The following is a 12909-nucleotide window of genomic DNA, read 5'->3' on the forward strand; positions in this document are numbered from 1 at the left end:
CTAAAGTGGTTAATGTGTGTTTTATAATATAATAATTTATATCTGCAAAGTAACTAGTAACTAAAGTTTTCAAATAATTGTAGTGGAGTAAAAGTACAATATTTTCCTCTGAGATGCAGTGTAGTAGAAGTAAAAGTATAGACAATTGTAAATACTCCAGTAAAGTAAAAAATACCTCAGAATTGTATAGTACAGTACTTGAGTAAATGTACTTGGTTACTTTACACCACTGATATATAGGGTCCGTGGCCAGTCCGTAATCAATATTAATAGGCTGTTTTTTTTGTTTTGTTTTTATATCCTTGAAATTATTATATGCGGCAGAAAATAGATCCTCATGATTGAATTCATTCTAAACGCGGTGGGTTTGCAAATCAAACGAGACAGCGGAGATGAGACGATATTAGGAACCTATCATCAAATCGAATCAAATCCCTCCCTGTTGACAAAATAAAACATTAGTAACCTAATTATGATAACATTAAGATTGAGATAGAGCAATCATCATGGCATGCATGCGTGTGATCCTCTCTTTTTTTCAAAGAGGTATAGCCTATAAGCTGTTTAATAGTTTTAATTGGAGAATATATAGCCTAATATATATATATAGCCTATATAATAGACACTATTATGCATTATTATTTGATGAATCAACCATAAGACAGTGGTGTAAAGTAACTACGTATTTTTTTCTCAAGTACTGTACACTTTTGAGGTATTTCTTTTACTTTACTGGAATATTTCCAATGTTCAATACTTTTACTTCTAATCCTCTACATCTCAGAGAAAAAAACTGTACTTTTACTCCACAGCAATTATTTGAAAACTTTAGTTACTACTAGTAACTTTTTAGATTTTGATTATACAAAACATGAACCACTTCAGCCCTATATACATTTCGGCCATTTGAAAATAGCTGCTCTCTAGCTCACAAGCACATCATGAGCTTGTAGATCTGCTATTTTCAAAAAAAAGTTTTATACATGACGAACTTGTGAAATGGCATGCTGCATGATTAGTACTTTTACTTTTGGTACTTTGAGTACATTTTGATGCCAATACTCTTGTACTTTTACTCAAGTACATTTTGAACACTGGACTTTTACTTGTAACAGAGAGTATTTCTTCATTGTGGCATTGATACTTTACTTAAGTAAAACATTTGAGTACTTTTTCCACCACTGCAGCGCTAGAAGAACCATATAGCCATCGGCGCAAATAGCGGAGCGTTATCGGCTATTTTCGGTGAAGAGGTTTTGGTGAATAACACAGCACAATCCCACACTGTTCATTCATTCATTTGTAACTCTGAGAGTGTATAATTGTACTCATATTGTACACTCTCAGAGTTAAATTAAACCCTTTTTTTTACCGTGTAGAACTAGAAGAGCACCATTCTTACTAAAAAAGAATCAACCTGGAGACCCCTGTTGGCTGTGGTTTTCAGATTCAAGTTTTTATTGTGTTGCCCCAGTCGACTATTAGCAGTGGTTCTCAACCTTTTCAGGCCGTGACCCCCCAAAATAATCATATTTGAACTGCAGGGGACCCCCCATTTTGTTTGACTCCGTTCCACAGATAAATATTGTGAAAATAGAAGATCTACAAGCTCACAATGCCTATTTGACAACTTGGTCAATTTTTTATACTAGTTTATTGATTACTTTTGTTGTTGCTTTTTGTATGTATTAAAATGGTCTTTAAAGTCCTTAACTTGTCACTTCACTTATCATCTGGGGACCCCCTCGAACCCCCTCAAGGACCCCTGAGTGTGTGTGTGTGTGTGTGTGTGTGTGTGTGTGTGTGTGTGTGTGCGCGTGCGTGCGTGCGTGCGTGCGTGCGTGCGTGCGTGCATGCGTGCGCGCGTGCGTGCGTGCGTGTGCATGCGTGCGTGCGTGCGTGTGTGTGTGTGTGTGTGTGTGTGTGTGTGTGTGTGTGTGCGCGTGCGTGCGTGTGTGTGTGCATGCGTGTGTCTGTGCGTGCGTGCGTCCGTGTGTGCGTGTGTTTTTGTGCTACTATACTTGTGAAGACCAATTGTCCCCACAAGTATAGTAGAATATGAGAAATTGATTTTTTTCCTGGTCCTCACAAGAATGGTTGTTTTATATTACGAAAAGATACTTAGAGATAGGTTTACAATTAGAAAAAGATTGAGGTTGGGGTTAGGTTTAGTGCTTGCGTGTGCGCGCGTGTGTGCGTGTGTGTGTGCGTGCTCCAGGAAGGCTAGGGGTCAAATATGTAAGTTCTACCCAGATATGGAAAACTACAGCTACTGTTATGGTCGTTCAGTTGTGGGAGAATAGGCGTATAATTAGATTAGATTTAATAAGTACAAATAACAATTTACCACAATATGAAAATACTTTAGTAAAAGATCTGTTTACAAAAATTACAAAAAAAATACCAAAGGTAAAAGTAGTCATTTATGCAGAACATCCCATTTCATAATTTATTTTCCAAAAGGTGACTTATATAAAATAGGGCTTAAGTAGTTAATGTTTTGTAATAATAATCTAATTCTTAAATTCATATAGTTGTCGTGGAGTAAAAAAAAGTACAATATTTGCCTCTGACATAAAGTATAACGTATTGAATAACAGAAATAAGTAAATAACTATACTTAAAGTACAGTACTTGAGTAAATGTACTCAGTTACTTTCCACCACTTGCTCCATGCAGATAAATGGTTGGTTCTGATGTGAGCTCCACAGGGATGCATGGGGTCAAAGATGTACGATTCAACCCCGATATGGAGAACTACTAGACGGCTACTGTTACTGCTCCTACCCCCTCTATATACCTCCTAACAGGACTGTTACTGCTCCTACCCCCTCCTATACCTCCTAACAGGCCTGCATATGGAGGAGGAATGAGTGCTTTCTGGACCGCGGCCAGCCGGGTGTTCTCTGGCCTCGTTCATCACTGCTTTATCAGGGACTTTGTTTGACAGCCAAGGATTTGGCAGAACACTATAAAGCTACAATTTCATGAGTCATTTGCCTACAACAGTCCATAACAAATAAGTTCTTTAGATCAATAAACGGGTCATAAAATGGACCATCTCTGGCTCTTCGGCTGAAGACTGGATTAATCTGACTTGTTTTCATGTTTTCTTTTTTACTTAAACATATATTGCACCCAGTAAGTAAGCATTTACTTGAGTACTTAAGCATGGATGTGATGTGTTGTATTGTATTGTTCTGTGTATTGTGTTTTCTGTACATTTGTGTTAAGGACCTATACTTGAAAATGAGATGCTTCATCTCAACGAGTTTATCCTTCTAATACAGTGGTTCTCAACCTTTTCAGGTTTTACTATTTTCACCCCCCAACATAATCATATTTGAACTGGGGACCCCCCACCCAGACAAGCACTTGGAATTGTAGGAGTTGAGGCATTACATTTAGTCTGATATGGTTTCACATATATAAACATTGTGAAAATAGCAGATCTACAAGCTTACAACTTGCGAGGCGTTGTGCGCTTGTAGATCAAAATCATGTGGCGACCCCCCTGAGGGTCCCGACCCACAGGTTGAGAACCACTGTTCTAATATAAAGGCACTATAATTGAATAATAACAAATCATAATTTCCCCAAAACGCATTATATGAATAAACCACTTCAGCCTAAATTAGCGGATCTATAAGCTCACGCAATGTGTTGTGAGCTTGTATATCTGCTATTTTCAGAATGTTTTGGAACGCAATGCTTTGACGTTAAAACAAAAATTGTAATGAGTGCGAACACGTAATACTTGTCCACCACTGATTGCGACATTGTTTAAAACCTGTTGAATGCCAAGCAATGCTCACTGCTGCCACATCTGAATGAAGCCTTGCACCTGGTACTACTAGGGTTGGGATCGGGAACAGTGTTGCCAGGTCTGCTTATTATAATTTCCCCCCAAGATTGTATTTGAAAATAGCAGATTGCGACACATTGTGAGCTTGTAGATCTGTTATTTTCAAATAGCTGATGTAAACGATTAAAGTGCCCATAGTCCCTTCTTTTGAGCTTGTTTTCCTAGACCCGGTTGCTTGTTTCTCTCACAGAATCTGGCAACACTGATCGGGAACCGGAGGAACCGGATCTAACGTTGAGGAACCAGGAATCGGTTCCATCACATTTGGAACCGTTTTCAGAACCGTTTTTTTACCACCCTGTTAGAGCTGGTATTTGGACTTACACGTCTGCTAAACAATTACAATAGCAGTGGTTCTCAAACTCTAACATTTAGGACCACCATAACTTGGAAACCCCTCCTCAAGTAACCCAGAGGGTCCCTGGACCTCACTCTGAGAAGCACTAAATGATTGAATTTGGCCCAAAACATAAATACATATTATTTAAATTATAGGAATGGTTAAAGGGAACCGTTAGGGGCGGCAGTGGCTCAGGGGTAGAGTGGCCGGTATGAGCGGCCGGATTGCAACCGCGAGGTTCCCAGTTCGATCCCGGGCTCCCCCAGAGTTAGTGTCGAAGTGTTCTTGAGCAAGATGCTGAACCCCTAATTGCTCCCAATGAGCAGGTTAACCTTGCATGGTTTCCTCCGCCATCGGTGTGTGTGTGAAAGTATGAATGTAAATGCACAATCTATGTAAAGCGCTTTGGATAAAAGCGCTATATAAATGCACCATTTACCATTAAGGAATCGGACCGTGAAGAGGGAACCGTTGCGGAATCGGACCGTTAAGAGGGAACCGTTGAGGAATCGGACCGTTAAGAGGGAACCGTTGAGGACTCGGACCGTTAAGAGGGAACCGTTGAGGAATCGGACCGTTAAGAGGGAACCGTTAAGGAATCGGCTTTGTTCCTAAAGGATCCCAACCCCTTGGTCTTAACGTGTACCCTGGTTACGGGGTACACCCCAGAAGCATTCAATATGTCTTGAGACCGGTTCTGTGCTCCAGACTACAGGCGCTATAGGAACCAGTGGGTCCCGGCCAGGACCCCCAGCCCAGGGGTCCTTGAGGGGGGGTTCCAGGGTGTCCCCCATGCAAAATGAGTTAATATAGCATCAAAATCTGTGGTTATTCGGAAATATAGCAGGTCTACAAGCTCACAACAGGTCTGCTATTTTGGTAAGGTCAGACAGAGAAGGATGTTGCTGGCAGGGCACTGATCAAACTGACACTGTGGTAGCCAACCCAGGGCACAGCTAGGAATCGGAAAGAGGCACACCACCTACGTAGACACTAGTGGTGGGAAAAGTACTCACATTCTTCACTTAAGTAAAAGTATCAATACTGCAATATAGCAATACTCTGTTACAAGTAAAAGTCTGGAATGTAAATGTACCAAAAGTAAAAGTACTCATTGTACAGAATGTCCCGTTTCAAGATTTCAAATATAAAAATCTTTTGAAAATAGCAGATCTACAAGCTCACGACGCATTGTGAGCTTGTAGATCGGCTATTTTCAAATGGCCAAAATGTATATAGGGCTGAAATGGTTAATGTATGTTTTGTAATAATAATAAAAATCTACAAAGTAGCTAGTAACTAAAGTTTTCAAATAGGTGAAGTGGAGTAAAAGTACAATATTTGGATCTGAGATGCAGTGGAGTAAAAGTAAAAGTATTGGAAATTGGAAATACTCAAGTAAAGTTTAAGTACAGCACTTAAGTAAATGTACTTAGTTACTTTCCACCACTGGGTGTGACAGCGGAGCTGACAACACTGCAGAGCTCAAAACTCTGATGCTAGACAGGAGGAGGGTTTGGAAGGCAGCAATTTAGGCGTCCTGAGTTGGTGTTGGCTAGAGCGAGATTTTGAAGAATTGTGAAGAATTCGTTTAGAATAACCTTTAAACACTTAACAACACAAAACTTCCCTTATGTGGGGGTCCCTGGCACAACATCTTTTACAAAGCTGGGGGTCCCTGACATGAAGATGTTTCAGGAGCACAGCTTCAGGACCTGAGTTGTATAGGATTTTCCCAAATCCTCAAAGCAGGTAAAACCCAGGCGGTGAAGTGACTGATTAATGCTGTCTCTGTCCCGCGTCTCAATGGCAGCCTTTGAGATCCATGATCCGTATTCGTTAACATTCACTGGACCTGCTTCTGCTCACTGGCCAACAGTTACAGGCCCCGGGCCAGCCATGGAAAGACTTCTATGCAGTGGTGGAAGAAGTACTCAGATATTTTACGTTTTATTTTAAGTAAAAGTAGCAATGCCACAATATAAAAATACTCTGTTACAAGTAAAAGGCCTGTGTTCAAAATGTTACTTGAGTAAAAGTACAAAAGTATTGGCATCAAAATATACTTACTTGTAGATCGGCTATTTTCAAATAGCCTATGTATAAAATAGGGCTAAAGTGGTTAATGTATGTATCTGAAAAGTAACTTAGTAACTAAAGTTTTCAAATTATTGTAGTGGCGTAAAAGTACAATATTTGCCTCTGAGATGTAGTGGAGTAGTGGAGTAGTAAAAGTATTGGAAATACTCAAGTACAGTACAAATACCTCAACATTGTACTTAAGTACAGTACTTAAGTAAATGTACTTAGCAGTGATGCTATGCTCATTTGAGAAGTGGTTGCTCTCTATTTTAATGACGTGACGCGCACGTCGCTTAACACCTACAGTAGGCCTACAGGTCACACAATGGACAATTGATATGCATATAGGCTAATTCCTATGTTAATGTACCTGGCGTGAGTTGGAATTCCTATGTTAATGTACCTGGCGTGAGTTGGGAGCCTTTGTAAACTTTGATGAAGTGTGAATTTAAAGTAGTTTTAAATCTATGCGTATGCCTGCGCGTCCCCCTGGCCAAATTGGTTGCTCGGCGTGCAACCCCGTCCACTGAGCATTGCACCCCTGGTACTTAGTTACTTTCCACCACTGCTTCACCGCATAAAGAATGCATTGTAAGCATACAGTAGAAAACAGTCATTGTTATCATCATTGCTCCATTCCATTCCATACCGTTCCGTTCCATTTCGTTGCACATCAGGGCTTTGACAGATGACTAGTCATCACCCATAGACTCCCTTAGAACCCAACATGTGACTGAGGTTACAGCTCCACACACATTCGGTTCTACAGGGTAGATATAGGTGATTATATGCATGGTTCCACAGGGTACTGCACTAGTACTGTACTGTTGAGGATATCCATATTATGGTCATAGGCACTGGTGGAAAAAGTGCTGACATTTTTTTACTTAAGTAAAAGTATCAATACCACACTGTAGAAGTGCTCTGTTACAAGTAGAAGTCCGGTATTTAAAATTTACCTGAGTAAAAGTACAAAAGTATTGGCATCAAAATATACTTAAAGAACGAACAGTAAAAGTACTCATGATGCAGAATGTCCCATTTCACAAGTTCAATATGTATACAAATCTTTTGAAAATAGCAGATCTACAAGCTCACAACCCCATGATGAGAAATGCAAAGTTAATACAAAGGTTCTGGCTTAGGGGACCCGTCCTGTGCTGGGCCTGGAACGCCTGTTTCCACCCTGCTGATGGCTGGTTCTGCAGGTATAACATATTTTGTGCCAAGCACCCGAATACAAGATTTGTGCATGTAAAAAGTTTCAAAAATTTTCATAATTTTGGCCTTTATGCGTAGCTCAGTCGGTAGAGCACTCGCCTTTGGACCACGATGTTCTAGTTCGATCCCGGACACCGCCTCACTTGGCATATGAGTAGCAAACGTAATGTAAGTCGTGCAATGGCAGCTGATGGTTTAGGTATTATGGTTTTAAAGTACCATTGTGAGGTACTTTTACTTTACTGGAGGATGTCCAAATTGCATGTAATGCACGTTAAAGCACATTGGATAAAGTTGCTATATAAATGTTCCATCTACCATAAAGTCAGCCTGCCACGTACAAAATTAACCTATACATATTATGCTTTCATTTAACTCTGAGAGTGTCAAGTTTGACCCAAAATGGACCCTCAAGGCTCTCTGGACCCCCGAGGGCTCACTTGACAGTGCAGAACAAGGCCCCGAAGCTGTGTTGGTGACCATGTTTTGGAGCGCAAGTTGCTGGAGAGGTTTGGAACCTATACGTGTTTGTAGAAGTCAAATGAAGGGTGAAATGACTTTGGTCGAACAGTTGCAGGGAAACATTCATGAACCAGGAGCTATTTTTCCAAAAGATTGTTACTTTTGGCCTTTGTTTGTTAAACATTATTCACTCTAGTTGAATGAGGTCAATGTGGGATGTTACGTTACGTTATTCCCAGTGTTTTTTTCAAACCGGTGGTTCAGCAACCACTTTAAACCAGTGGTTCTCAAAGAGGGGTCCGGGGACCCCCGGGGGTCCTTGAAGGGAGTTCCATGGGGTCCCCATGCAGGCTGAATAATTGGTAACTCTGAGCGCGTACAAATGTACACGCTCAGAGTTATGGGGATCTGTGGCCTATGTAACTGTCCCAGATGGAGAGACAGTGGTTTCAGTTATAATTATAAATATGTTTTGTTTATGTAAAGTTCATGTACACACTGGGTTAAAAGATTCATTTCATTATGAATAATTAGTACTAAAAGTTACAATAAATATATTAAAAAGGGTTTATAGTACAAGATTTAAGGTAAAAAATGCTGTGCCCATTGTTTAGAGGGTTACGGTAAATTGGGCAGAGTCACATGGTCAGAGTGAAGCTTGTCAATCAAGTCAGATGCAAGCAGAGCTGACACAGAAAGGTCAGGTCTGTGAGAAACTCCAGAGAGAGATACAATTGCTATAGTTCTGCACAAGGTTCAAGAGGCGCACACGGTAAATGTTTATTGCATTCTGTGCCTTTCATTGATTTGTGATGTATTGTTGTGTGCATTGTTATTTGCAAGTTAAACTTTGTTTGCAAAACTTCATTGTAAGATGACAATAATTGGATGCACCTGTGGGGACTGACTAATCAGAGGACTGTTTCATAATGATTATGGATTCAACTGAACAAATGTATGTTTATTTCTTTGTAGTTTTCACGGTGTCTTGTATGGTGTCTGTATGGAGGAGTTTGGAGAGTTATGATGGAATAAATACCAGAAAGGACATCTGTATGATGCGTGGACATTTGTTGAACCTGGGGCAGCTACAGTGAAAACGTAACGCCCAGCGTGGTCCCCAAGAGAGAACGTCAAGCCAGCGTGGTCCCAGAGGGAACGGAACACACCAACGTGGACGTGGTAGTAAAAAGAGTGACAGAGCTCTAACGCAGTGAAATAATGTCCGACGGAGAGGAGAGGAACAGTCTGCTTTGAACAACTGAAGCTGCAGTACCGCAGTATCACCCACGGAGGGCAGCGTTGCCCAGTGTACACTGCAGCTCTGCAAGAGGCTTTTGTGCGCATGACTGTTTACATCTCATCGCTGCAACCAAGAGAGTGCAGGATTGTATCGTCATCCCAGACGTCAAGGTTTGACAGTGCAACACATGAAGAACAGTTGATAAGATACAGAAGTTAAAAGAGAAAAACAAACCAAAAAAAAGAAAAGAAAAAAAAAAGAAATTGTTTACAAACATTGTCATTGTTATTTGCTGTATTGATGTTGCATTGCTATGCATATTGTTTGTGTTTTGACAGTTAATTGCCATTTGATAATTGAGAGTCGCTGTAATCAAAGAGTGCACAGAAAGTTTATTTTTGAATTGCTATACAGTATAGAGTTTTGGTTTACACTCATTGCACTCGAGGTTTAAGAGCACCTTTTAAGTTGATGTTAAATACAGCACAGCATACAACAGAATTATGCCTGCTGGCGGTGGAAAACCACAAGGTGATGAGAAAGAAATGGAGTCTCTTCAAAAGGACTATGACAAACTAAAAGAACAACTTGAAACAGAAACTGATGATAAAGAAAGAGAACGGCTTGAGACACTAATTGGTGAAATTCATGCTGAAATACAAATACTTCAAGTGTCTCAAAAGGAGCTTACCTCCACGCCAAAGCAAGATCAAACACGGAAATCCAGTAGAGAGAGAAGGTTCACTCCAAAAATGCAGGAGCTGAAGCAACAAGAGATTTCTAAAATGGAGAGTAAATTCAACTCACTGTATGGACATTGGAAAGACAACGTTAGAGTTGCACGTGCAAATCTGAAACTTGAATGCTCTGACCTGAATTTGGCTGAGATGATGGACAGTGTTGAAGGGTTAGAGAAACAATTGGAAGATGTGTATAATAGTATGAGAACATTATCAGCTCCGTCTCCGGATATTAGGCGGAAAATAGATGGCTGCGTACACCTAACAAATGACCTGATGAGGCTGATGAATATACGTTTGGTTGAAAATGGAATGGAAGAGTTTGATCCAGACGCAGAAAGAGCAAGACTCAATATGGTGTTTAACAAAGAATACGCCCAGTCCATAGCAGGGACTTCCCAACACTCAAAACATGGATCAGATCACCCAAGTGTCTCAGCAAAAATTGCAGATTATGCAGCAGAATTGGCTGCCAAACAAGTAGAAATGCAGATGGAGGATGTTATTGCTGCACAAAAACAAGCTATGGCAGCACAGCAACAAACTATGGCGGCAGATATGGCCGCACAGCAACAAGCTATGACCACACAGCAACAAACTATGGCGGCAGATATGGCCGCACAGCAACAAACTATGGCAGCAGAGCTTAAAAAGCTAGAAAATCAGAGGGATATTCAAGTGCTAACTGCCAAGCTTAAGGCATACTCTGAAGCCGACTGTGATGAGAGATCAGTTTGCAGTGAAGTGGTTCTTCCTCATGCAGTTCCTAAGAAAGAGATAAAAAGTGAGATAAAAGGTGAAAGAACATATAAGGACAATGTACAATCAAACAGTACTAACAACGAAGTGTCATTAGTACAAGCCCTTTATGACACAATGGTGCTTACCAGACTGCCTGCACCTGAGCCCTCCATCTTCACAGGCGACCCACTGAACTTCCTAGAGTGGAGCGTGAGCTTCAAAGCATTAATTGAGCGCCGATGCACAAATACAGCAGACAGGCTCTTTTACCTGCAAAAATATGTCAGTGGAGAGGCACGATCTGTGTTGGAAGGAAGCTTCTTCAGAAAGGATGAGGAAGCCTACGGTCAGGCATGGGAGGCACTGAATGAGCGTTATGGTCACCCGTTCATAATCCAGCGTGCCTTCAGAGATAAGCTGAAGAACTGGCCAAAGATTGGTTCTCGAGAGTCATTTAAACTAAGACAGTTCGGTGATTTTCTTAAAGCTTGCAGCAATGCCATGCCACATGTAAAGGGGCTTCAAGTGTTGAACGACTGTGAAAGTAATCAAGAGATGCTTCAAAAACTCCCTGACTGGGTTACCTCTCGGTGGAATCGCATAGTTTCAAAATGCCTAAAAGAAAATGAAGAGTACCCTAGTTTTAAAGAATTTGCTGAGTATATTGCACAAGAAGCATATATCGCGTGCAATCCAATAACCTCCTTCCATGCACTGAAGCATACTGAAGAGAGGCAATCTAGAGACATGACGCGCCCAAAGGCAAATGTGTTTGTCACAAACCTAAGCACCAGAGACAAGCCAAAAACAGTGGCAAAAACACACAGTGCAGAGGAGAGTAGCTCGGAGGAGGCTTCCGAAGATGAGGAAGTAACAGCATCCTCAAACACAGTCAAATGTACATGCTGTGGAGAGAGTCACTTCATCTACAAATGCAAGACGTTCAGTGACAAATCTGTTGAGGACAAGAAAAAGTTTGTATTTGACAATAACCTATGTTTCGGATGTCTAAGAAGAGGACACATTTCAAAGGACTGCAAGAAAAAGGCTACTTGCAACATATGTAAGAAATATCATCCGACACCCCTTCATGAAGACCGTCCTGTTGGAGACAAATCATCTTCTCAGGTTGAGCAAGTAGAAGAAAGTACCTCTTCCCTAACTTGCAGTGTAAACACAGGTGATGGTGGGAGCACATCCATGATAGTACCTGTATGGCTTTCCTCGACCACCACCCCTAAAACACAATCCCTAGTGTATGCCCTATTAGACACCCAGAGTAGCAACACCTTTGTAGACAAGGAAGTGTGTGAGAAGATTGGGGCAGGTATGGAACCAGTCAACTTAAAGCTAACTACTATGATGGGAAAAGACTCCAGCGTCAAGAGTGAGAGAGTTAGTGGGCTAAGAGTTAGAGGACTTGACTTAGACAACTATATTGACTTGCCACCTGCCTACACCAGGGATTTTATCCCACATGAGCGTTCACAAATACCTACCGCAGAGACAGCCAGAAGATGGAAGCATTTGGATGGCATAGCATACGAAATGTCAGGGCTGATTGATGTCAAGGTGGGGTTACTAATAGGGTACGACTGCTCTAAAGCATTAGCGCCACGGAGAGTTATCACAGGAGGTGATGACGAGCCATATGCTATAAAGACGGACTTGGGCTGGAGCATAGTTGGCAGCGTACCACAGAAAGTAAAGTCAACTGATGTGACTGGTCTGTGTAATCGGATATCAGTTAAAGAACTTCTGCCAATGACACCAGCTCCTGTCAATAGAGACACAGAGAACAGCAGAGATAAAGAGCTTGAGACAGAAGACACAAGTTCCACAGCATTCAGTCTGGAAGAGGAGATGGAAGCCTCAAAGGAAGAGACCCACTGCACTTACAAAGTGGTACCAGAACCTGAAGTGGAAAGGAAACATAAAGTGCAAAATCTGCAAATACATGCAGATAAAGACACAAATGAGAAACCAGTAACACAGAGCGGAATACTCACTACTGTAGCCTCTGTGTTTGACCCACTAGAGGTCCTATTCCCTTTCTAGAAATGTGCCAAAGGGGTATGGATTAATGGTCCTTTTCCTAAGTTGGTTGTGTTGATAGGAAACAATGAAAATGGGTTCTAAGTGAACTAACCTGTACATACTTACCTGTGTGGAGTAAAAGTTGGTGTATTTCATCTTACCTGTGAGAAAAAGGGTT

At 41.1% G+C, this 12909-nt stretch overlaps 1 long non-coding RNA gene across 1 annotated transcript in view; it reads right to left on the bottom strand.

Moving 5' to 3' along the window:
- Window positions 1-3365, bottom strand: part of LOC311058935 — a 236375-nt gene extending 233010 nt beyond the window's left edge. Inside the window, exon 1 of the long non-coding RNA XR_014602102.1 lies at window positions 3317-3365. This is a non-coding gene — a long non-coding RNA (uncharacterized lncRNA). The remainder of the gene's footprint in view (window positions 1-3316) is intronic.
- Between the last annotated feature and the right edge of the window lie 9544 nt (window positions 3366-12909).

The sequence above is a fragment of the Gymnoscopelus microlampas genome (genome assembly GCF_963454915.1).
Source record: "Gymnoscopelus microlampas genome assembly, chromosome: 13".
NCBI classification, from domain to species: domain Eukaryota; kingdom Metazoa; phylum Chordata; class Actinopteri; order Myctophiformes; family Myctophidae; genus Gymnoscopelus; species Gymnoscopelus microlampas.